The sequence below is a fragment of the Bos mutus genome, chromosome 9, assembly GCF_027580195.1.
Source record: "Bos mutus isolate GX-2022 chromosome 9, NWIPB_WYAK_1.1, whole genome shotgun sequence".
In the NCBI taxonomy this organism is placed as follows: domain Eukaryota; kingdom Metazoa; phylum Chordata; class Mammalia; order Artiodactyla; family Bovidae; genus Bos; species Bos mutus.
This window is the reverse complement of record NC_091625.1, coordinates 44,124,642-44,150,335: the sequence shown is the minus strand read 5'-3', so window position 1 is coordinate 44,150,335 and position 25,694 is coordinate 44,124,642. Positions and strand designations below refer to the sequence as shown.

Genomic DNA, 25,694 nt, shown 5'->3' with positions numbered 1-25,694 from the left:
CCCAGGAAAGGGCTGGAAGCGTACCCTGCGTAGGGTTTGTCACTCATGGCTTCTAGGTTAAATGTGTCTGTGGGAACCCCTGGACACAGCTGTGGTCACGAATGTTCCATCCAACAACTGGACCCAGAAGTGGCCCATTTTTCTGACATCAAGAGACCTTCCATGGAAGGAAAACAGAAACAGCATAGATGGAGCTGCCTTTTCAAATCCTTGTGGATGTCATGAGATTAGCAGCTTTCCTCTGAGTCGGCCTCAAAGACTTCCTTTACAATTGTTCATAAGCTCGCTCAAGGGATAGGCAGTGAAGTTCACTCAAACAAAAACATAACCTCAAACATCGAAAACAGCTGGTGGAAATTGTGACTGTTATAGAGGAGCTGACTTATCTAGCTGAGTCAAAACAAGTGTGAGTGCTTCAAACAGGCACGAGATCAGAAACATAATTAGGTGTTTATTGAGTGCTGTCCTTCTTGATTTTTTTTTCTCCCTTGCCGGACATGAGTCTCCTCTTTAGGCTTCATCCTGACAGGGAGTAAAATCCTTTATGATATCAGAATTGACATTTTTGAAAATTTATTTGAAAATAGTTTTCTTTCTAATTATAAAAGTAGTCTGTGTTCTTCGGGGAAAAATTAAGGAACACAGAAAAACCATGAAAATAAAAATGATGTGTAATCCCACTGCCACTCTTTCCCTTTGTTCTTTTGACTTTGGATGTTCCTTTTTTTAAAATAATTTTATTTGTTTATGGTTGTGCTGTGTCTTCGTTGCTGCGCGGGCTTTCTCCAGTTGCAGCGCATGAGCTTCTCGTTGTGATGACTTCTCTCATTGCAGAGCACAGGCTCTAGGGTGTGTGGGCTTCAGTAGCTGCAGCTCCCAGGCTCTAGAGCACAGGCTCAATAGACGGGCTTGGTTGCTCCATGGCATATGGGATCTTCCTGGATCACAGATCATATCCATGTCTCCTGCATTGGCTGATAGATTCTTTACCACTGAATCACCAGGGAAGCTCAACTTTGGTTTTTCATACACGTATACATACCACACAATTTTAAATATATATTTAAATACGTCTGTGTTAGTCACTCAGTCGTATCTGACTCTCTGTGATCCCATGGACTGTAGCCCCCATCCATGGAATTCTCCAGGCAAGAATTACTAAAATAACTCCTTTTGATCCTGATTTTCACCTAGTCCATATGACCATTTCCCCATGTCACTGATATTCTTTCCCACATTTTTATGCCTGCATATGAACACTATAAATTATTGAGTTAAGGCCAATTGTAGACATTTGGGATATTCTGCACTATTGTAAACAAGGCTGTGAAGAATATCCTTGTTGATAAATCTTTGCACATGTTCATACTTAGAAAACTTACTTTCTCTTTCAAGGCACTGAAATTCAGGCTATAAAAGGGATTGTAATTGATATTGAAAGAGTATAGCCCCTTTTTCCCTGAGAGTTTCTGCCAATTGTCTTTTTCTGCATGTTTTGAGTTGAGTTAGCTCCTTTTAGGACTTGTAGGCCTTCATGTATTCACAGAAGCCTTGCTTTCAATCAAGTTAACGGTCTCTCCAGTTTGCAATGCAGAAACATTGAAATAACTGTTTTTTAAATGTATGACAAGAAATGAAAGCAATAAATACTAGAAAAGATTACTAATCTTATTAGGAAAAAGAAAATATAGAAGCGTAATTCCATCAAAAGCGGTATCAAACTGATTAGACTCAGTTACTCAAAACTTTGTCTTCTGAAAAGCTCTCAAGTTGAATTTGTAGCAGGTTTTACAGCTGCAGGAAACGAGCTAAAATTTTCCACTTTCTTATTTTTCCTATTTTTCTAATCCAAAAAGTGAAATGAAACATTCCTTAAGGAGAAGACTCAACTGACGTTATGATCTCTCATTCGAAATTTACTGCCTGCATTGAACAATTGCTTCTGTATTGGCACAAGTCATTCAGTCACTCACCATCGGGGGATGAATCACTCCCCATGAAAAATCATTCCAGAATTTGGGTAACAGAGAAGTTTGCCTCCATCCAAAATTTTGATAAATGTTGGTAAAATTTAGGAAAATCATTATCATGAAAGGCTGCCATGGTTTCAAAGAGCATTTCTTAGTAGTTACTGCACTCTCTGACCTCTAAAAAAAGTGCAAGCAACTTCATGCACACACACACAGCCCCTGCCAGTTTCCCTTAAAAATTTCATTCTCTTCATCACCACTGAGTGGAATTAAAAACAGTTGGTCAAGCTCCACTAATCGACAGCTGCTTGCAATTAGATGAAGCATTTAAAGCCATTCTCTTAACTACCTTCCCAACTGCCTAAGCATTCAGTATGAGCAATACACCGTGATAATTTGCCAGAATGTTTAACTTATCTCCATCTCTAGTGGTTTCTATACCTTCCTATTTTCTCCAGTCTTCCCACACACTGTCTGACTCTTCCAGTTCCTCTTGTTAAATCAGGGGTGTACAGAGATTAGTTGAAACCAGGTCGAGCTGCTTTGTGCTAAGATGGAAAATTCTACCCAGGCAACTATTAGGGGGCAGAGTAAATCTTGATGTTTTTTGCAAAGAGAAAAGACTCCTTTTTTCCTCTTTTTTTTTTATTAAACAATGAACTGGAAAGTTCACTGTAATTTTTCTCATCAAGGATGATGAAGAAAAACAAAAGTTCCTAGGCTTTTATAAACTCTTTCCAATTCTCAAAACTCACAAACACTTATTTTGGAGTAGGGAGAAAATGCACAGATCACTTTATCCAACTTTTGTCCTTTACAAACTGGGCAAAAGTCAAGATGCTTTTCCCAAGGTCACAGAAAAGAGTAGTAGTGCATGGCCTGAATCCAACTCTCTGACTCTTGGTCCAGACGGTTTTCTGCTACTTAAACTCCTTTTGCTAAAGAGAAAATCTTCCCACCTCTTCTAGAAGGAGGCAGAGACCAGCATGGCTACCCCACTTGCCTTATCCAAGGGGTAGAGCAGCTGTTCTCCCCACCGCCTGCCCTACAAGCCTCTCCAGCCAGGAACTCATCCTGGGGCTTAAAGGGCAGAAAAACAACAGACATGATATGACTTCACCTGTGCACTTATCTTTCTCACTCCATCCCCTTCAGCTCCCCCACCTAAATAAGAACCCCCCTCAAACTTAACCACATCCATGGTCACATAACCATGTTGTTTTTCTGTCTCATATTCCCTGATGCTTATCTCCATCCTATACCCCTTTGACCTGTTGTGTGGTCAGTGAAGGAAGGGGATATTGGAGGAAGGAAAGAGAGAAGAAGCAAGAGAGACAGAAAAGGACAATCAGTTGAAGGAAGCAGTTTTACCTTAAAATTCAAGAAGCAGAGTCAGTGTGTAGACAACAATGGGAGTCCTAGGACTTCCTTGGTGGTTTGGTGGCTAAAACTCCATGTTCTCAGTGCAGGGGGCTCAGATTTAATTCCTGATCAGGAATCTAGATCCCACATGCCACAACTAAGACCCTTCACAGCCAAATAAAATAAATAAGTAAAAATAAATATTTAAAAAAAAAGAAAAAGAAAAAGAAAGGGAGCCCTCACACCTCAGACCACTCACCCATAGCTCTGGCTTTTCTTATCTCTGCTCCTCCCAAGGCTAATCCCTTCTTTTCCAGAAACCTCCTATATTCCAATCTAGTCCACTCCTCTAGACAGTCATGGACTCCTTCTTCTGTATCTGAGGACAATTCACTTTCTCCTTAAACTCATATTTCCATTATACTTACAGCAATGAGTTATCCTTATGCTTTTTCTGGTTCAAAGTCTTTTTGTTGATTTTTAATGTTATTATGAACATTTTATTATGTTGGTCATTTTATTATATAAATATAGGCTTCCCTGGTGGCTCAATGGTGAAGAATCCATCTGCCAATGCAAGAGATACGGGTTCGATCCCTGGGTCAGGAAGATCCTCTGGAGAAAGAAATGGCAAGCCACTCCAGTACTCTTGCCTGGGAAATCCCATGGACAGAGAAGCCTAGAGGGCTATAGACCATGGGGCCAAAAAAATGTCAGACACATTTAATGACTAAAAACAACAGCAAAAATATAAATGTATATGTGTGTGTGTACATATATATTTTATGACTAAAAACAACAGCAAAAATATATCTGTATACACACATACATATATATATATTTCTGTTCTATATATAGAGTTAGAGCCATATTAATAAAGACAGAGATAGATTGAGATAAAATTTTTTTTAAAGTTTTTCTATGGACATAAATCAGAGAAGGCAATGGCACCCCACTCCAGTACTTTTGCCTAGAAAATCCCATTGACAGAGGAGCCTGGTAGGCTGCAGTCCATGGGGTCGCTAGAGTCAGACACAACTGAGCGACTTCACTTTCACTTTTCACTTTCATGCATTGGAGAAGGAAATGGCAACCCAAATCCCAGGGATGGGGGAGTCTGGTGGGCTGCCCTCTATGGGGTCGCACAGAGTCGGACACGACTGAAGTGACTTGGCAGTAGCAGCGTGAACATAAATGTTCTATGTTAAAAAAATACTGTTCTGCCTCTTGCCCATCTTGCAAGATGGTGGATGAAAACACAGAGAAGCTGGATAATAATAAGAAGAAACATAAAGCCAAGAAGGCTGATGCCAGGGCAAGGTTAAGAAGGGTAACCTCAAGGCCAAAACACCTCAAAAGGGGAAATCCCACAACAACCAAAACCCCATCCTAGTCAGAGAAATTGGTAGCTTTTCCCCATCTGCTTTGTGTTCCAGCAAAGTCGTGGAAAAGAGGAAGTAATCATAAGCTACACTTAAGACTGAAATTAAAGAGAAATTTCTTTCTACCACACAAAACTAGTTTGGGTGGAGGTGACAGAAATGATGGGATCCAAATGGCTAAGCTTCACAGAACACCTGGATACTACTCCACTGAAGATGCACCTTGAAAGCTGGTGAGCCTCAGGAGAAAACCCTTCCATCAGATGTGAGGAAGCTGTGAGCTAGCATCACTCCCAGCACCATTCCAAGCATCCTCGCCGGGCACCACAGAGGCATGACGATGGTTTTCTTAAAGCAGCTGAGCAGTAGCATGCTGCTCGTGACTGGACCTCTGGTCCTCAGTCAAGTTCCTCTGTTAGAACACACCAGAAACTTGTCATCACTGATGAGTGGTGTGGAAATCCCAAACATCTCCCTGAGGCTTATTTCAAGAAGCAGCAGCTTCATAAATCCCAGACACCAGGAAGGTAAGACCTTCGATGCAGAGGAAGGGAAATTCAAGCTCACAGAGCAGCACAGGGTTGATCTGAGAGACCTGGACTCACAAATTCTGCCAAAAAATCAAAGCCATCCCTCAGTTTCAGGGCTACCTCTGTTCTGTGTTTCTGCTCACAAATTGGTGCCCTAAATATCTTACAAAGAACTGATACACTGACCCCCAAAAATTATTCTGGGTGGTGTAGGTATTATGTTGATCACAAGTATAAAGCTCCTCAACATAACGTAAATATATTGTAAATTTTATGGATAATGATTAAATACATACACTGTATCAGAAATGAATCTCATAATGAATTCCACAACCCTGTTTTTATCCCAATTAATTCATGCATCTATGATTTGATAGTACCTGGTGGCTCAGAAGATAAAGTGTCTGCCTACAATGTGGGAGACCCGGGTTCAATCCCTGGGAGGAAGATCTCCTGGAGAAGGAAATGGCAACCCACTCCAGTATTCTTGCCTGAAAAATCCCATGGACAGAGGAGCCTGGTAGGCTACAGTCCATGGGGTTGTAAAGAGTCGGACACGACTGAGCAACTTCACTTCACATTACTAAATTATGACAGTTTTCAGAGTTATTTCTTTTTCTAATTTTTCATAGAGGTAAGAGAAAGTGCTTGTTTTATCCACCTCGAGGAAAGAAAAGTTTTGTTAAGGAATGACATTAAAGGCTAGACTCTCCTTTCTAGTTATATATCAAAATAACAAAGTGATCCATCATCAAAAATTACTTTTAATGCCCTACCTGCTGACAACTTATTTAGGGCCTCCTTCAATTTTGTTGAAAGCCAAGAACTAGAGACCAACTGCCTTGAGAACAGGTTTTATTTTAATTCCATGATAAGAGTAATTTACTTTTCCCCCTTTCAACACCAAGGTTTTTTGAGTTTTTTTTATTGAGTTATTTTATCTTGCTGAGTTGTATTTCAAGTTATTCCTTAGTTTATTCCCCAAGTATTTTATACCCTAAGCAAGATTCACTAGGAGATAAGTTGATAAGGAGATAAGCCTTTATTCATAAAGGAAAAGGTAAATGAGAGCTACCAAAATATTGGCCGTGGGTAGATCCATTTTAAAAGGAGGGTTCAGGATGGGGAACACATGTATACCTGTAGTGGATTCATTTTGATATTTGGCAAAACTAATACAATTATGTAAAGTTTAAAATAAAATAAACAAACAACAACAAAAAAAAAGCACAGAAGAAGATGATTCTCCTAAACATTACATGTGCCTGCATACCCATTAGAAAGTCTACATACTCTCTAAGAATGAACACATTCCAATTTGAATGTCATTGGACTAAAGACTCCACATGATCTAGCCCGTACTTACTTACCAGTCTCAATTCAAATCTTTCTCTCACTCATGCTTTCAGTTCCTCTGGGTCATTGATATGATGTTCCTGCTGCCTGAAAGCTATTTTCTCAGACATCATCCCTAACTACCCAAATCATAATAGTTTTCTCAGTTCTCTCTCTCTCTCACACACACACAATTCTGTATTCTTCTTTCTCCTAACAGCCATCAGATACTTATTTGTATTTATTTAAGTAGCTCACTAGACCAGTGCCGAATGTGGTCCCTTACCAGGATCTTTAGCATCGATTGAGAACTTCATAGAAATGCAAAGTTCCAGAGCCCACACCAGACCTAATGAATGAGAAATTCTGAAGCGATCTGTAGTTTATTAAGTCTTCCAGGTGTTTCTGATGCTGCTAAAGCTTGGGAACCCCTGTGCTAGAGCATACGTCAGTTTTTTCATCACTGTTCACCTAGAATTTTACCCAGTGGCTGGTATATAAGAAATGTTTTATAAATTTGTATTGTTGAATAAACTCAAATAAAACAAAAATTTGCCCACAGTAAGGGATATAGTCAGAGAAGGCAATGGCACCCCACTCCAGTACTCTTGCCTGGAAAAATCCCATGGATGGAAGAGCCTTGTAGGCTGAAGTCCATGGGGTCACTTAGAGTCGGACACGACTGAGTGACTTCACTTTCACTTTTCAGTTTCATGCATTGGAGAAGGAAATGGCAACCCACTCCAGTGTTCTTGCCTGGAGATTCCCAGGGACGGGGGAGCCTGATGGGCTGCTGTCTATGGGGTCGCACAGAGTCGGACATGACTGAAGCGAATTAGCAGCAGCAGCAGCAAGGGATATAGTACAGCTTATATGCAAAACTAAAACAAATGATACAAGTGAACTTATTTACAAAACAGAAATAGACCCCAAGATGTAGAAAAGGAACTTACGGTTACCAGAGGGGAAGGGTGGGAAAACTGATAGTAATGGAGTTTGGGATCGACATGTACACACTGCTGTATTTAAAACGGACAACCAACAAGGGCCTACTGTATAGCACAGGGGACACTGTCAATGTTATGTGGCAGCCTGGATGGGAGGGGAGTTTGGAGGAGAATGGACACATATATGTGTATGACTGAGTCACTTTGCTGTCCACCTGAAATTATCACAAAATGTTAATCAGCTACTTTCTCAGTTCAGTTCAGTTCAGTCACTCTGTCATTTCCGACTCTTTGCAACCCCATGGACTGCAGCATTCCAGGCCTCCCTGTCCATCACCAACTCCCAGAGTCCACCCAAACTCACGTCCATTGAGTCGGTGATGCCATCCAACCATCTCATCCTCTGTCGTCCCCTTCTCCTCCTACCTTCAATCTTTCCCAGCATCACGGTCTTTTCAAATGAGTCAGCTCTTCCCATCAGGTGGCTAAAGTATTGGAGTTTCAGCTTCAACATCAGTCCTTCCAATGAACACTTAGGACTTATTTCCTTTAGGATGGACTGGTTGGATCTCCTTGCAGTCCAAGGGACTCTCAAGAGTCTTCTCCAACACCACAATTCAAAAGCATCAGTTCTTCGGTGCTCAGCTTTCTTTATAGTCCAACTCTCACATCCATACATGACTACTGGGAAAACCGTAGCCTTGACTAGACAGACCTTTGTTGGCAAAGTAATGTGCTTTTTAATATGCTGTCTAGGTTGGTCATAACTTTCCTACCAAGGAGTAAGCGTCTCTTAATTTCATGGCTGCAGTCACCATCTGCAGTGATTTTGGAGCCCCAAAAAATTAAGTCAGCCACTGTTTCCAGTTTCCACATCTATTTGCCATGAAGTGATGGGACTGGATGCCATGATCTTAGTTTTCTGAATGTTGAGCTTTAAGCCAACTTTTTCACTCTCCTCTTTCACTTTCATCAAGAGGCTCTTTAGTTCTTCTTCACTTGCTGCATAAGGGTGGTGTTATCTGCATATCTGAGGTTATTGTTATTTCTTCTGGTAATCTTGATTCCAGCTTGACCTACATTCTAATATAAGATGAAAAAGTTTTTTTTAATGAAATACATTTCTATAGTGATCCATTAAATACATGGAAATATATATATACATATACACATTTCCCAAAATACTTACTACATGCCATAGACTCCAAACATTCTCAATCCTATTCTGTTTTATTTATTTTCTTCCTGTTTTTCTAGTAAGAAGACCTATAAATTCATTTAATAGTCTACTAATGGATCTTATGTGCTGTTTGAAAACCCTAGTCACTAAGCTGTTCTACAGAAATCCATACCTATGCCCTTGTTATTCTTTTAACCTGGAATTCCCGTCCCTCTCAGCTCCTCATGCCCAACTCTCACTGATTCTTCAAGGCCCACCTCTCAGAGTAGATTTCTATGCTGTGAAGGTAATCTTTCCCTCTTTTAAATTCCCACCATATTTTTTTCTGTGCTCAGCTCTTATACCTTTTCTTACATGTTCCTTTTAATATACTGTTTATAGAGTATCACTTTTCCTATTAAAGTTAATCCTTCAGAGCAGAATCCATATCTGATTCATCTTTGGACTCTTCACAGCATTTAGCATATAACTTCAAATAATGTTTCCTAAGTAAATTGGACTTTCAAGGTTCCAGGGCGAAATATTTCTAAAGGAAATAAGATTTCAATGAGTGGCTGAGAGAGGAAGGGCAGATGAGGAAAAAGGAACCACATGGCTTGGTGCCAGTGACAGAGAAGGGAGGCACGTGCAAGCCATATTATATGTATGGCGGAGGAAAGGCGGGTGGGGTCAGATGGCAGAGCACCGTAAGTGACCCAGACTATTCTGCAAGGAAAGCAGAACTATCACAGGTCTATGGGTGAACTTTTGGGGTTTTTTTCTGTTTTTTTAATGACAACTTTGGTGGCAAGATAAAAGTGGTATAAGGGTACAGAGGCTATGAACATATGTCTCTCGGATCTCCTGCATATTCTAGCACATTCACCAGCACCCACCTGCTACCCCTGTGGGCCCACTGCTGTGTTCATGCTGGGGACACTCTTTCCCAGTTGCCCCCAACCAATCACTGTGGCAAGTAGCACTGACCCCTCCCGGGGACATAGGCTCAAGAATTCATGCTACTGGGGCACAACCCTATGAGAACAGCACTGTGTGGAAGCCTTCATATGCTGTCTCCTCCTTTTCTCCAGCCAGATCTGCTCTGCAGGGTGACATTCTTCCCACCACTCCTGCCTCTTCATCTTAAATCTTCCCAGGCATTTTCCCCCAAAATATCTCCTACACTTCTACTCCTATCTTGGTGGCCACTTCTCTGGTAATATGAACCAAATGCAGAGGAGCAGATAAGACCAGAAAGGAGGTAAGAGGCAAAGAGCTACGATGGACATGCCTGGGTATTAGAATACACATATGTCTGAAAATATACCTACATGTTCATTAATGTACACATACAGATATTGAATTGCAGTGAATACACTTAACTGAAATTACCAAAACTTAGGGAAGGAAGAATTCACCTAGACAGCCACTGTTAAGAAGAAAGGCAGATCTTTCATCAAAGCACATTTCTTAGTAGGCATAAATCCAACTAAGGTCAGATAACACGAGACAATCTCTCACAAAACGTGAGATGCGCCACAAACTAGAACTCTGTTGCCGTATCACGCGCTACCAGAGAAGCTCGGACCACAAAATACAAGCAGATGTCAACACTTTCACCTTCCACTTTCTAAATATCGCTGATTGGGCCAAGTTTCATTTCACTTAATGGGCCACTTTCCATGTTGAGGGAGAAGAGTTGAGAAAGGGCGGAAGAAAGTGTTAGGATTCAAGTTTCATATCTGCTTAAGTAAACTGATGTTGCTTACTGCTGGGTTTCAAGAGAAAAGCTTCCCTAAATCAGCCAACAGTTGTTCAGAGAAAGACACAGACCCAGGGTAGGCAAATGTTTTCTGTAAAACGCCAGATACTAAACATTTTTGCCTCTACGGATAATGAGATATCTGCTGCAACTACTACTCTGCTATTATAGCCCCAAAAGCAGCCATTGACAATACAAAAAATCAACAGGTGACTGCATCCCAATAAAACTTCATTTAAAAAACAAACAATGGGCCAGATTTGACCCATGGACCATCATTTGCCAACCCCTGATGTAGAACACTAGGAATTCTTCCCCAAAATGCCCTCTTCTGGTTTGGATGTGGATGTTCCACCTGCTTTCTAATCTTTTATCTACTTAATATAAAAAGCACACAGTTAAAAAATGTAGTTGAAAATGATCAGCTATGTTAAACACCAATGCTAATGAGGGAAGAGGCCATGAAACAAGCTCTGGCCTGGAGGAAGGGACTCAAAATAATCATCAGACTTCAACCTGAGATTATTTTTATCTACTGGACCATCGATTCTCAGAGTGTGGCCCTTGTACCAGCCGCATCAGCTGCACCAGGGAAATGGTTAGAAATAAAAAATTCCTGAGCCCTGTCCCAGACCTACTGAATCAGAATATGTAGGAGTGGGGCCCAGTGTTTTAACAAGCCCTCCAAGGCAATGGCACCCCACTCCAGTACTCTTGCCTGGAAAATCCCATGGATGGAGGAGCCTGGTGGGCTGCAGTCCATGGGGTCGCTAAGAGTCGGACACGACTGAGCAACTTCACTTTCACTTTTCACTTTCATGCATTGGAGAAGGAAATGGCAACCCACTCCAGTGTTCTTGCCTGGAGAATCCCAGGGACGGGGGAGCCTGGTGGGCTGCCAGATGTCTATGGGGTCGCACAGAGTCAGACACGACTGAAGCGACTTAGCAGCAGCAGCAGCAGCCAGGTTATTCTAATGCAAGGTCAAGCATGAAGGAGAAGCATGAAGCTCTCTCTGAAGCTGCCTGTGCCTCAAATTCTCCAGCACCAAGAGGAATATTGAAATTTTGTTATTTTCTCCTATTATTAATGTCACAAAGAGATTGCCAAGACCTGGCTAACACACACTTAAAAGACGCTTCACTACCTGATGACTTATTAGTGATTAAGTCAAAATACATGCTCTTTTTTTCTTCTTTGAATTTGGATAATCTAACATTTAGAAGAAAATGTTATGTAGTTCTAAATCAAATATATATTCATAAAGATTTTCTTTAACTTGATTTGCAGAGTGACCAATAGAGTCCATAGAATTGTAGCAGTAAGGTGTATACCTTGTAAGAATGGTGATTGGAACCCATGGTCCAGAGCCAAAATTTGTGTATCACTTGTTTGTGGAATTAGGTAATACCCAAACCCACCCAAGTACTATTTGCAGCCCTAATTTACATGGGGACCAATGAAAATCCTGAGGACTCTCTCAAGCCATATCCATGACTACACATCAGATATCAGAGACATATCTGGGAGATTTGACAGAGTAGATGGGAAATGGAAATGAAGAATGAGAGGGACAGAAGGCAAATTTCAAGTCTCCCCCTTCCCCACATCATGCACACACACACACACAAATCAAAATAAAATTAACCATTACTAATGGAGAGTTCTCTGACAAACTAGCAATAGACATACCCTCTAGAATGCCTTTTGGAGCCTGAACGCTGAGCAGAGTCAGGTTCCGGATGCTGCTGGGCGGCATGTGAGCCATATCCCCCAGCTCTCCTAGAAGCACAGATGCACCTAGGGATACCCAGTGCCTGGGCTCACTGGGCTTGTACATGGCAAAAACAGGCTGTCTAGGGGACTTCCCTGGCAGTCCAATGGTTACGACTCTGAGCTTCCACTGCAGGAGGCACAGGTTCCATCCCCATGTGCTGTGCAGCCAAAAAATAAATAAACTTTAAAATTTTGAAAAGCTCAATAAGTCCTATAATGTTCCAAGTTCTATAAAGTTCCATGGGTCCAAGAGAATCAATCTCTGATCAGCAAACTAAAATCCATGGCCAAAAATAAATAAATTAAAAATTTTAAAAAGCAAGTGCGCTAAGTTCTATAATATTCCAAGTTCTATAATGGGGAACTGGCAGCACAGTGGAGGCCAGTAGTTTTGCAATCAGGAGTACCACAACAGCGTTTATTAGGCACCTTCCAGGGACTTCCTCAAAACTCGTTCTTTTTTCTTAAAGCCTAAGGGTAAGAATGTCTTCATTCATACTTAATTTTCTAACTTAGTCTGCCCTTCCTCCCACCACCCCTATCCTCCCACTAAGGGACTTTGGCTTCTCTGAACTGGTGGTTGCTGCTTTATTCTGTTTTCTATTTCAGGCTTTAAAACTGAGGTGGGAGGGGGGTTCAGGATTGGGAACACGTGTATACCCATGGCGGATTCATGTTGATGTATGGCAAAACCAATACAATATTGTAAAGTAATTAGCCTCTAATTAAAATAAATAAATTTAAATTAAAAAAAAAACTCTAAAAGATCGTTTACATTGCAGGCAAAATTAAAGGAGAATACTTTTATTAAGAGACAGAAAATAAAGTAAATGCAGCTAAGATTTTCAATATAATCTATAGTTAAAACATTCTTATTTAGAAAACAAATTCTTGGAATACAAAGAGTTGAGAATAGGGAGAGATTCCCATTTCTGATACTCTTTAATCAAAAGTAGAAAAGGATGGAGGTATGGATTAATTTTTTCACCTGTGATAGTCATTTTAATTTCTTGGTCATAAATATGAAAATGCCTTAGTCACAGTTGGCACATGGACCACCTCACAGATCTCCTCAAACATTCCTATTGCTGCTGGGCACCCCATACCATCAACCTTCAATACTCTTCTGCCCAAGACCTCCCCAGATGTGAATCATGTTTAAGACCAGAAAATAAAGCTTCTTCTGCAAATATAAAACCTTTAAATGCTATCAAAAATACCCTTCAGGACTTCTATCATCATTAGGCCAAATTCTCAACCCATGCAGCTCTCAAGGCTTGCATCCCTGAGGATAACATCTGGTTCTTTACTGTTGAACCACCTTGCTTTGATGGCATTGCATTGTGATCACAGTGATGTGATCATCCAATAAAAAAGTATCATTTTGATATTATTTCAATATAAGAATCCATTAATTTACTGAATAAATCATGTTGTTGAACCCAAGTTACATGAAAAGTTATTCAAACTCACCTTCTCTGCCTTCACAAATGTCTTTAACAGTAACTCAGGACCCACACAGATGTGCTAGGAAAGGAAACCTCAACTCATTTGATTTTTCCCAGGAAAATGAAATGGCTGAAATAAATAAACCACCTATTTAATTAAAAGAATACATAATACTATATTTTCAGTATAAACTTTATAAATACTTCAGTTTTTCCAAAGTTTATCTATAAAAACAATATAGTCCCTATAAAATTCCTTCATTTTATTTTCCCTAGAGTAGACAAGTTGATTATAAAAAATTATTGGTTCTTCTGGGACTGGTTATTAAAAGAAGACTTTATCCCTTTCCTCCTTCCTACTGTGAAAAATGAGATGACTGGAGCTCTAGCAGCATCTCAGGCCATGAAAGTTCTTGCAGATGAATGCCTTACGCTAGGATGCTAGACCAGGGAGAAAGAGCTTAAGCCATGGATGATGTTAGAACCACCATACCAACACTGAACTCCTACATTCAACCTTCTTTTACCAGAGAAAGCAAACTCTTTTTAAACACAGCAAGCTGTTCTGTTGGGTTTGTGTTTTTTTTGTTTTTTTGTTTTTTTTAACTAGCTATTACTAGTCCTACCAGATGCAATATACCATTCACCAAATAGCAAGCTGGTATCATTTGTGATTCAAAATAAATTCATTGTTTCAGATGTCCACAACTCACCTTGAAAGGTGCCCCCCTCCCTTGCAAAACAATAAGATAGAATGATAAATGGATAGAGGAATGGAGTGAGGTAGATAGAAACATGATAAAGTAATAAATATAGCAAAATACTAATGTAGAATAGAGATGGCAGGTATGTGGACATTCACTATGTAATTCCTTCAACAATTCATAATAAAATACTAAAAATTCTATTGACAAGCCATCAGCACCATTTAATATGCTTTTAAAAGATATCCCTAGTAAGGAGTTTTATAGCTTCTTTTCTCTCACTAACAGGGCCACTTCTCTCCCTGTTCTATAAACACTATTGTGGCCTTAAAAAAAAAAAAAAAAAAGAACTGGAAGTACTGCCAATGGGACAAACTGGGTGCAAGTAAAAATTTTAAAGGCTATATAAACAGAAATTCATCTGGAAAGATGTTTTCTCCATCAGCACAGTAAAAAGCTAGAATAGAATTTCCTGATATAGATGTACTGTTTGACTCTCTACAGATCCCACTGGGTACAAGAGAGAGGCATCGTGTTCTTTAATTTAAAAGTAACTTTCACTCATAAAATGAGGTTAGGAATGTTAGAATTTCAACTCAGCTGAGCTCAGCACTAAGCAACATCATTTTCTTCTCCTGTTAAGATTCCCTTCTCCTTCCCTATCAGTACAAGGACACATCTAAGGAAATATAATTTCAGTTTGGTCTTCTGATCAACTTGAAGCATTTCTACTGAAAAAGCAATAATTGTGGTGTTGGATCTTTTCCCATCAGTCTGTATTCCAAGCAAAGAAAGACTGGAAATGAGTGTTGAACAATTCCTGGCAAGAATGCTAAAGTTCGCAGAAGCATTGCCTGCAAACTGCCAGTATAAAAGAAAAGGTCTTCTCCTATTCTCCAAGATGCAGTAAGAACAGTAAGAATGTGAATCAGGATTGCTGAAAACGATGCCAAAACACTGATTTGGACTATCGTGTCTACTAAAAGAATCTATTTCTTGGGACTGAAATGCAATGCCTTCAGAAAATGATACAAATTTAATTCCAGAAAATTAGCTGGGAATTCAACCAACAGTATGCACTTATTATATTTATTGAGGGATATGAGAACAGATACTGAAGAATGCAGATTCACATAATAATCCCATAGAGTCTCTTGTTTATGACTTACTGAAAATTTCTGCTTCTGAAACATTTTTCAAATTTGACCTCATCTCAGAAAGAATGCTCTTACAAAGCCTGGAGAAAACATCCTTGGCTATGTTTAAGTTATTCAAGGATGAAAAAGTACGATTTACATATGTATTTAATTTTTGTAGAAAAATCACCCGCAATAGATGGCATTTTATAGCATAGTCTTCTGGGAGAGAAATAAAGAATGGAGCAGTCCAGACATTATAGACATTGTCAGTCTAGGGCAGAGGGTTAAGCACTTTATATGGATTATCACCTCTGATCCTCACAAAATCTATTAAGATAGGAATTGTTATTCTTTCCATTTTATAGATGAAGAAATAGTTGCTTAGAAATGCTTGCCCAAGGTCACCTGTCAGTAAGTGGTGCAGCCAACACTGGGATGCAAGTCTGACTGATGACAGAGCCTGGTCTTTTAACCATCATCTGAGATGGCTGTGATCTTCGAAAGTCAAATACCCCGCAGAACATTCAGTGAGAAAGTGAGGGAGAAGAATGGTGAAGGGGAGGAGGAGAAGGCAGAAAGGGAGGGAGAGGGAGAAAAACTTGTCTAACATATAGGCTGGGAAAACTGTAAAGAGGCCATTAAAAGTTATATATATGAAATATTTCCCATCAAATCTGGATGATTTCTTTGCTTCTTGCTTACTTTTTTCATTCTTCATTTCTTCCATGTATCATTTCCTCTGGTAAAAATTTTTTTTAAAAAAGAGGAGCAAGTATTTATATCTTTAGTTCAGTTCAGTTCAGTCGCTCAGTCGTGTCTGACTATTTGGGACCCCATGAATCGCAGCACACCAGGCCTCCCTGTCCATCACCAACTCCTGGAGTTCACTCAGACTCATGTCCATCGAGTCAGTGATGCCATCCAGCCATTTCATCCTCTGTCGTCCCCTTCTCCTCCTGCCCCCAATCCCTCCCAGCATCAGAGTCTTTTCTAATGAGTCAACTCTTCGCATGAAGTGGCCAAAGTACTGGAGTTTCAGCTTTAGCATCATTCCTTCCAAAGAAATCCCAGGGCTGATCTCCTTCAGAATGGGTGTTACCTGTGGCGGATTCATTTTGATATTTGGCAAAACTAATACAATTATGTAAAGTTTAAAAATAAAATAAAATTAGAAAGAAAAAAAAAAAGAATGGACTGGTTGGATCTCCCTGCAGTCCAAGGGACTCTCAAGAGTCTTCTCTAACACCTTGTAAAAGTGATTCATTGTAAACTACCTCTTCCTCACTTCCACTTTTTCCAAATATTTATTAAACACCATTGTGTGCCATACCCAGTAATTTATATTCTGCCTTTACTATAGAATAAGTCAAACTTAATTTACTTTTATTAATTAAAAGGAAAAAGTACTTTACTGACACAAACTAAGGCAATGAGGCACTAAGCCAAAAAGCAACAAAGAATCTGTCAGAATATTAAAAGTATTGACATGAAAGGATTGGATGAAGTTTCACGTACATGAACCAGACCAGATGCCCAGCTAGAATGACCACTTTCCTTGGCCTTCACCTGCATGAAAGACATGCAACCATCACTGACATTAAAGCCACTTGAGAAGGGCCTTTTATGAGAAAGAAAAACAGATAAAAGGAGCGGACAGGATTCAGAGAACCAATAAGAGTTGACGACAAAAACTGAGAATACCTCATTTTCACTTTGTTTACTGCCTGATGGTTCTGTGAGTTATGAGGAAAGAGTCAAAACCTTGTCCATCTTGTTCACCATTGTATACATAGCACTTGGCACTCTACCAAGAATATAATAGGCACTCGCTTTAAAAAAAATTGGTTGAATAGATTAATTAATGAATAAGCCAGAAAATGACCAAGAAGCAGTGACTTTGATAAACAACAAGTTCTACTGTATAGCTCAGGGAACTATCTTTAATATCCTGGGATAAACCATAATGGAAAAGAATATTAAAAAGAATGTGTGTGTCTATACATATTTTTTTTTCAATTATATATATAACTGAATCACTGTGCTGTGCAGAAGAAATAAACTATAGAAAATCAACTATACTGCCATTGAATAAATAAGTAAAAGAAGCAGTGAGTTTATTGTCTCTGTCATTTGACACTAAAGGAATAGCTGTCCATCCAAAAAATGTTGAGGTCTCTTTATCCAATTTATGTACATCCAGAAACTCTGACAGTCTAGAAATTCTATTATGAATTCACATCTCACAATAGCAACAATTAAAAAACACAGTAATCTATAACTCTAATATAAAAGATACAATCATAGATAAATGAAGAAAAAAGGCAGTACATGGCAGAGATTACTCACTTCCTTACTTCTAAACCTGTTTGGTTTCATAAAGAGATTCAGTCACCCTCAAGATTTGTCATACCCGTGAGGGAACGTTCCTTTTGGAAAGATCACCTTGTTGGGTTTCTGTTAAATGACCCCATTGACCACTGCCTTCCAAGCATACTAAATTAAGAAATGATTGTGAAATGTGGGGAAATCTTGTTTAGCTCAGATCACAAGGCCCTAAAGCCCTCACCAATAGTCACTGATATTTAGTCTGATCAAGTGTAACAGGAAAAGCAAATATTCTGCTCAGTTCTCCTCATTGATGTCACTTGTTTCTCTTCCTACCTTACCTCACCCCAAGGGGGTTTTATGTCATAGAGTCATAACAGTTCAGTATAAAAATATTAAAACAGGTCAAAATGATAATATATTTTGGTAGTCATTTTTATTTCAGCCTTTTGAGTCCCATAGCACATGTTTGTTCCCTGTCTAAAAACAATCCTCAGAAGCCACTGAGAATAATGGCCCTGGATCTACTCCATCCCAACTGAAGAAGTGTCAAGACATGACCCAAACGAGCAAAAGAGAAGCAAGGCTCAGTGGAAGTGAGAAAGCGCCTCTGACAGGGACACAGAGTAGAGGAGCACAGCGTGGAATACAGGGTGCCTGAGGAAAACAAATGGACAATCAAAGCCAAATGGGTTATAAGAAATTGACGTCTCGGTGTGGTGATAACAGAGAGTGATAGTACCCAAATAAAACATGAAGAAAGTAGTATACAGACAGACAGGAGAAAAAAGAAGCAAAGAGAAATTCAGTACAATGTCAGGGACTTCCCTGGGGGTCCAGGGGCTAAGGCTCCAGCTTTAAATGCAGGGGGCTCAGGTTCAGTCCCTGGTCAGGGGACTAAGATCCCACACACCATAACCCAAAGTCTGAACGCTGTAACTAAAAAGATCCCACACGCCGCAACTAAGACCTGGGGCAGCCAAATAAATAAATAATTTAAAAAATACAATGTCAGAGTAATCCAGAATTAGGTGACGAAGAACTCGACTAGAGCTGTGGTCACAGAAAAGTCAAGAAAGGACCAGAATGAAGGCTTGCCAGACTGTGTGTCCTTGGGGCTGCATGTTTCTGGCACCACTGTGCACAAGACATTTTTGTTGAATAAATGGAATGGAGAATGAGAAGATGAAGAAGAAGAAAAGTGACAGGCTCAGTAGCTATTGGATGTCTCTAAGTATTGACTCCAAAAGTTAAGAAATGGAGAAGTACCTGTGACAAGATGGAGAAACATGGCACTTGACCATGGGATTGAGTTACCAATGGGACTTCCATATAGAGCTGCCCAACGGGCAGTCAGCAATTCAGTCCATGATAGAATCAGTACTAGAGATGGAAGCTTAGAGGTGCAATCTAATGACAAGCATGAGAGTGAGATCGTAAGAGAGAAGACGAGAACAATGAGCAGAGCTTTAGGTATGGTAGGAAAGGGAACTAGCAAAAGAGACTGAGAAGAAAAAGTCAAACAAAAAAAAAAGAGAGAGAGAGAAGAACTAAGAAGATGTGGTGAAAAAATTATCAGGGAGTGGTTTGTGGTATGTTGAGGACTCAGATCTGAGAATGAGGGAAGCTGAACTTGAACACTGGCTCTGCCAGAAGCTCACTTTGTGATCTGGGACAAATGTCACAAATCTGTCACCTCTGAGGGGGTTATGCCAGGTCTCAGGATCCCAGGGTTCTGAGAACTGAAGGAGCCAGAGATCAGGATAGTTGGAATGAGGAAAAGAGAGTGGTAATTAATCTCCAAGCAAAAATATCTCCACTAAGGGCAGAAACCAGCAGGCAAGACCTGAGAAGAAAAGATAGGACTTCAAGATTTTGCAAACAAATACACATGCCAAAAAAAAAGCAGCATGATCAAAGGGAGTTTTGTTTTGATGATAGGGGAGACTAGAGTTTGTTGAAACCAAGGAGAAACTAAAGGTGAAAATCTGAGACAAACATCTTAGAGAAGATAAGTGAGAATGGAGTCCAAAGTATAAGTAGATAAAAATGAAAGAATATTTTTGTTCCTGGGGTGCAAAGGAGAATGGTGTCATACAAGTGCAATGTGGACAAAAAATTTTAAATAGAGACTATTTATGTGTGGAGCTGACTCTTTTTACAACATAGTCTAATAAAGGAGGCAAATTGTTATACTAGTTACCTTTTGCAATATTACAAATTACCCCCAAAACTGGTTGAAAACAAAAATTAGAGTTGACAAGGGGTAGGAATCAAGAAACATCTCAGCTTGGTTGTTATGGCTCAGGCTTTCTCATGAAACATGTAGTCATGATGTTTTTCTGGGCTGCAAGGCATCTGAAGGTTTGACTAGGGCTGGAAAACCCACTTCCAAGATGGCTAACTCACATAATTATTGATTGGAGGCCTCTGTTCCTTGTCATATGTACTAGCTTTCCTCATGTATGTCACCTGACCTCCCCCCCTCCTCACCCAGAGCAAGTGATAGAAGAGAGTAACCAACATGGAAGCTGCAATGTCTTTTATGACCTAGTCTCCAAAGTAGCACAGTCACTTCCACCATATTCTGTTCATCAGAAAAGAGATACTAAGTACAGATCACTCTCAGGGGAAAAGGAAATAGGCCCCACCTCTTGAAAGAATGAGTATAAAATAACTTGTGGACAAATTTTAAAACTACCAAAGTCTTTAAAGAACATGTGGATTAGGAGGAGGGTCGACAATTTAGAAAACAGTAGTGGTGGAATATCCACTGAGGGGTACTCCAGGGGTTATTGAGTGTAGATCAAAAGGTCCCCCAAAAGGTTATACTAATGCTACAACAACAAAATGGCCTTTTACAAAGAGTGAAAGCAATGATATGACTGATATGACTTTTTACCAGGAAGAATGCTATTGTTATCAGACCAAGTAAAAGCTCAAAAAGAGCCCATTAAAGGTCATAAAAGGTAAGAAAATAAACCACCCCAGACACACCAGAGAGGAAATGCTGACAGATCCACAGGATCTGGTACACGGCTATGCTCACTGCAGTGGTCAACCAACTCCAATTTGGTTGTTTGCCTCAGTGCTCTTGGCTCCACTGAATTAATTATCCCCTGAAAGCAACTTAGAGCAAGAATCATATTGTTATTGTCATTACTGTTGTTGTTTATATTAGTATCCCCAATGTTAGTGTAACATCTGGAGGAAGAAAAGCATAGAGAACACATAAATATCTATTTGATAAAAAGATGTGTATACAACACCAAAGAAACCAGAATTGAAAGAGACAAATGTACCCCAATGTTCATTGCAGCACTGTTTACAATAGCTAGGACATGGAAGCAATCTATATGTCCATCAGCAGACAAATGGATAAGGGAGTTGTGGTACATATACACAATGGAATATTATTCAGCTATAAAAAGAACACATTTGAGTCAGTTCTAATGTGGTGGATGAAACTGGAGTCTGTTACACAAAGTGAAGTAAGTCAGAAAGAGAAACACCAATACTGTATATTAATGCATATGTATGGAATAAAGACAGTAAGGTCAATTCCATATGCAAGGCAGCAAAAGACACAGGTGTAAAGAACAAGCTTTTGGACTCTGTGGGAGAATGTGGAGGTGGGATGATTTGAGAAAATAGCACTGAAACATGTATATTACTGTATGTAAGATAGATGACCAGTGCAAATCTGTTGCATGAAGGGCACTCATAGCTGGTGCTCTGGGACAATCCAGATGAATGAGGTAGGGAGGGAGGTGGGAGGGGTGTTCAGGATGGGGGGGATGGGTGTGCACCCATCACTGATTCATGTCAATGTATAGCCAAAGCCATCACAATATTGTAAAGTAATTATCCTCCAATTAAAATAAATTAATTTTTAAAAAGATGTGTTTATGGATGGATGGATGAAATTAGTCCAAACAGAGAAGCTATGGTATGTTATTTCCCTTTGTGTACTTTAAATGTTTACATTTTAATGGGACCAGAAGGCACTGAATTCATTTCTTCTTAACCTTGGAAATATTGGTAGTTTATGAAGGATCATATGGTACACAGTGTGGTAGCCAAATACACATTCCAAAATAGGAAACAATTAGCAAATGTATTAAGGGTGCTATTATGTTGAATGATTAACAAAGTTATTTACCAGCTGAGCCACAGGGGAAGCCCAAGAATACTGGAGTGGATAGCCTATCCCTTCTCCAGGGGATCTTCCCCACCCAGGAATTGAACCAGTGTCTCCTGCACTGCAGATGGATTCCTTACCAACTGAGCTATCACGGAAGCCCCTTTGTTAAATTTTTAGTATATTTTTGATTGAATGATTTATTTATCTTTATTTTCTTCTGCCTGTCACTACTATTTAATAAGTTTATGATAGATATTATTAAACTTATATTTTCGAAAAGAAGGAATGCAGACTCAATTAAAACTTTCTTAATCTAATTATTCTTAAGGCTATCTATCTTCATTTAGTTAAAACTGATGATTTAAAACCCATGTTTATCAAAAATAAATACATAAACAAGAAAGCCAGTTAGAATAGTAGCTCAAGTCTTCCCAATTACAGATAGCTCAGGTGTACATGTTAACACATAAGCAATATAATTTCTCCCCTTTCATAAAAGTATAATAAAATTATTTCATCATAAACACATATTTAATCTTGTTGAGGATCTGTTATAAATAAATAGGATATTATATTGGAAATAAAGAGCATATGAATGTATTCATTTGAGTAAATAAAACAGAAATAACTGTTTGGTGTGTAGCTAAAAAAAGACTTGTCCAGACCCATATTTAACATGGCTATAACTTTTCTGCACTTTAGTATATAACGTAAAACAGCATTAAGTTAAATAAGATTAAGAGCAAAATAGGATGCTTGTTACTTTAATATTAATTTTATTGTAACCTTATTTTAAAATATCATATTCATGTTTGATACTTACTTATTATACACATGGAAATGTATATCACATAATGAACTATGAAATGTATACAAATAGAAACTATATAGAATGCTGATATCTGTAAATATCAGCATGTCAAATGGTCTTAAGAAAGAAATGTATTTTTTTCTCTGAACTTTGTAGAAAAAGACTAAAAAGATTTTCTTTGCTGTTGGTCAGTCACTCAGTCGTGTCCAACACTTTGCAACTCCATGGACTGCAGCACGCCAGGCTTCCCTGTCCTTCACCATCTCCCGGAGCTTGCTCAAACTCATGTCCATTGAATCAGTGATGCCATCCAAACATCTCATCCTCTGTCGTCCCCTTCTCCTCCTGCCTTCAATCTTTCCCAGCATCAGGGTCTTTTCTAATGAGTCAGTTCTTCTCATCAGGTGGCCAAAGTATTGGAGTTTCAGCTTTAGTATCAGTCCTTCCACTGAATATTCAGGACTAATTTCCTTTAGGATGGACTGGTTGGCTCTCCTTGCAGCTCAAGGGACTCTCAAGAGTCTTCTCAACACCACAGTTCAAAAGCATCAATTCTTCAGCTCTCAGCTTTCTTTATAGTCCAACTCTCACATTCATACATGACCACTGGAAAAACCATAGCTTTGACTAGATGGACCTTTGTTGGCAAAGTAATGTCTCTGCTTTTTAATATGCTGTCTAGGTTGGGATCAGCAGATGCAAACTATTCTATATAGAATGGACAAACAATATCCTACTGTACAGCACAGGGAACTATAGTCAGTAGACTGTGATAAACCATGATGGAAAAGAATATGAAAATGAATGTACATAAAGTGATTTCAAAGTGAATCACTTTGCTGTACAGCTGAAATTAACACAACATTGTAAATCAACTATTGTTGTTCAGTCTCCAAGTTGTGTCCAACTCTTTGTGACCCCATGAACTGCAGCACACCAGGCTTCCCTGTTCTTCATTATCGCCCAGAGTTTGCTCACCCATTGAATTGGTGATGCCAGCTCATCCTCTGCTGCACTTTTCTCTTCCTGCCCTCAATGTTTCCCAGCATCAGGGTCTTTTCCAATCAGTCAGCTCTTCACATCAGGAGGCCAAAATATTGGAGCTTCAGTTTCAGGATCAGTCCTTCCACGGAATATTTAGGGTTGATTTCCTTTAGGATTGACTGACTAAATCTCCTTGTTGTCCAAGGGACTCTCAAGAGTCTTCTCCAGCACCACAGTTTGAAACCATCAATTCTTTGAAACTCAGACTTCTTTATGGTCTAACAACCCTGATAGCTCAGTTGGTAAAGAATCCACCTGCAATGCAGGAGACCCAGGTTTGATTCCTGGGTTGGGATGACCCCCTGGAGAAGGGATAGGTTACCCACTCCAGTATTCTTGGGCTTCCCTTGTGGCTCAGCTGGTAAAGAATGTGCCTGCAGTGCAGGAGACCTGGGTTCAATCCCTGGGTTGGGAAGATTCCCCTGGAGAAGGGAAAGGACCCATTCCAGTATTCTGGCCTGCAGAATTCCATAAACTGTATAGTCCATAGGGCTGCAAAGATTCGGATGCAACTGAGCAACTTTCACTTTCTCATAACCACCCATGACTACTGGAAAAACCATAGCTTTGACTATATGAACCTTTTGTCAGCAAAGTGATGTCTTTACTTTTTAATATGCTGTCTAGGTTTGTCTCTCAGGGTCATGGGTATGAGTCCCACGTTGGGTGAGGTTTTTGATGGCTCAGACGGTAAAGAATCTGCCTGCAATGCTGGAGATCAGGGTTTGATCCCTGGGTTGGGAAGATCCCCTGGAGAAGGGAATGGCAACCGACTCCATCACTCTTGCCAGGAAAATTCCAAGGACAGAGGAGCCTGGTGGGCTACAACCATGGGGTCACAAAGAGTCCAACATGAGTGAGCAACTACACTTTACACTTTTTCTTCCAAGGAGCAAGTGTCTTTTAATTTCATGGCTGCAGTCACCATCTGCAGTGATTTGGGAGCCCAAGAAAATAAAATCTGTCACTGTTTCCACAGTTTCCATCTATTTGCCATGAAGTAATGGAACCAGATGCCATGATCTTAGTTTTTAAAATGTTGAGTTTTGAGCCAGATTTTTCACTCTTTTCTTTTCACCTTCATCAAGAGGCTCTTTAGTTCTTCTTCACATTCTTCCATAAGGGTGGTGTCATCTACATATCCAAGGTTTTTGATATTTCTCTTGGCAATCTTAATTCCAGTTTATGATTCATCCAGCCCAGCATTTCCAATGATGCATTCTGCATATAAGTTAGATTAGCAGGGTGACAATATACAGTCTTGTCATGTTCCTTTCCCAATTTTGAACCAGTCAATAGTTCCATGTCTGGCTCTAACTGTTGCTTCTTGTTCTGCATACAGGTTTCTCAGGAGATGGGTAAAGTGGTCTGGTATTCCCATCTCTTTAAGAATTTTCCATAGTTTGTTATGATCCACATAGTCAAAGGCTTTAGTGTAGTCATTGAGGCAGAAGTAGATTTTTTTTGGAATTCCCTTGCCTTTTCTATGATCCAATAGATGTTGACAATTTGATCTCTAGTTCCTCTACTTTTTCTAAATTCAGTTTACACATCTGGAAGCTCACGGTTCACATACAGTTGAAGCCTAGCTTGAAGGATTTTGAGCCATTACCTTGCTAGCATGTGAAACGAGAGCAATTGTATGGTAGTTTGAACATTCTTTGACCTTGCCCTTCTTTGGGATTGGAATGAAAACTGATCTTTTCCAGTTTAATTTTGAACATTACTTTGCTAGCATGTGAGATGAGTGCGATTGTGCAGTGGTTTGAGAATTCTTTAGCATTGCCTTTCTTTGGGATTAGAATGAAAACTGACTTTACCAGTCCTGTGGCCACTGCTGAGTTTTCCAAATTTGC

At 39.6% G+C, this 25,694-nt stretch overlaps 1 pseudogene; it reads left to right on the top strand.

Moving 5' to 3' along the window:
• Nucleotides 1-4,575: 4,575 nt before the first annotated feature.
• LOC102284720 (large ribosomal subunit protein eL6 pseudogene) lies at nucleotides 4,576-5,421 on the top strand (annotated as a pseudogene).
• The last annotated feature ends 20,273 nt before the right edge of the window (nucleotides 5,422-25,694 follow it).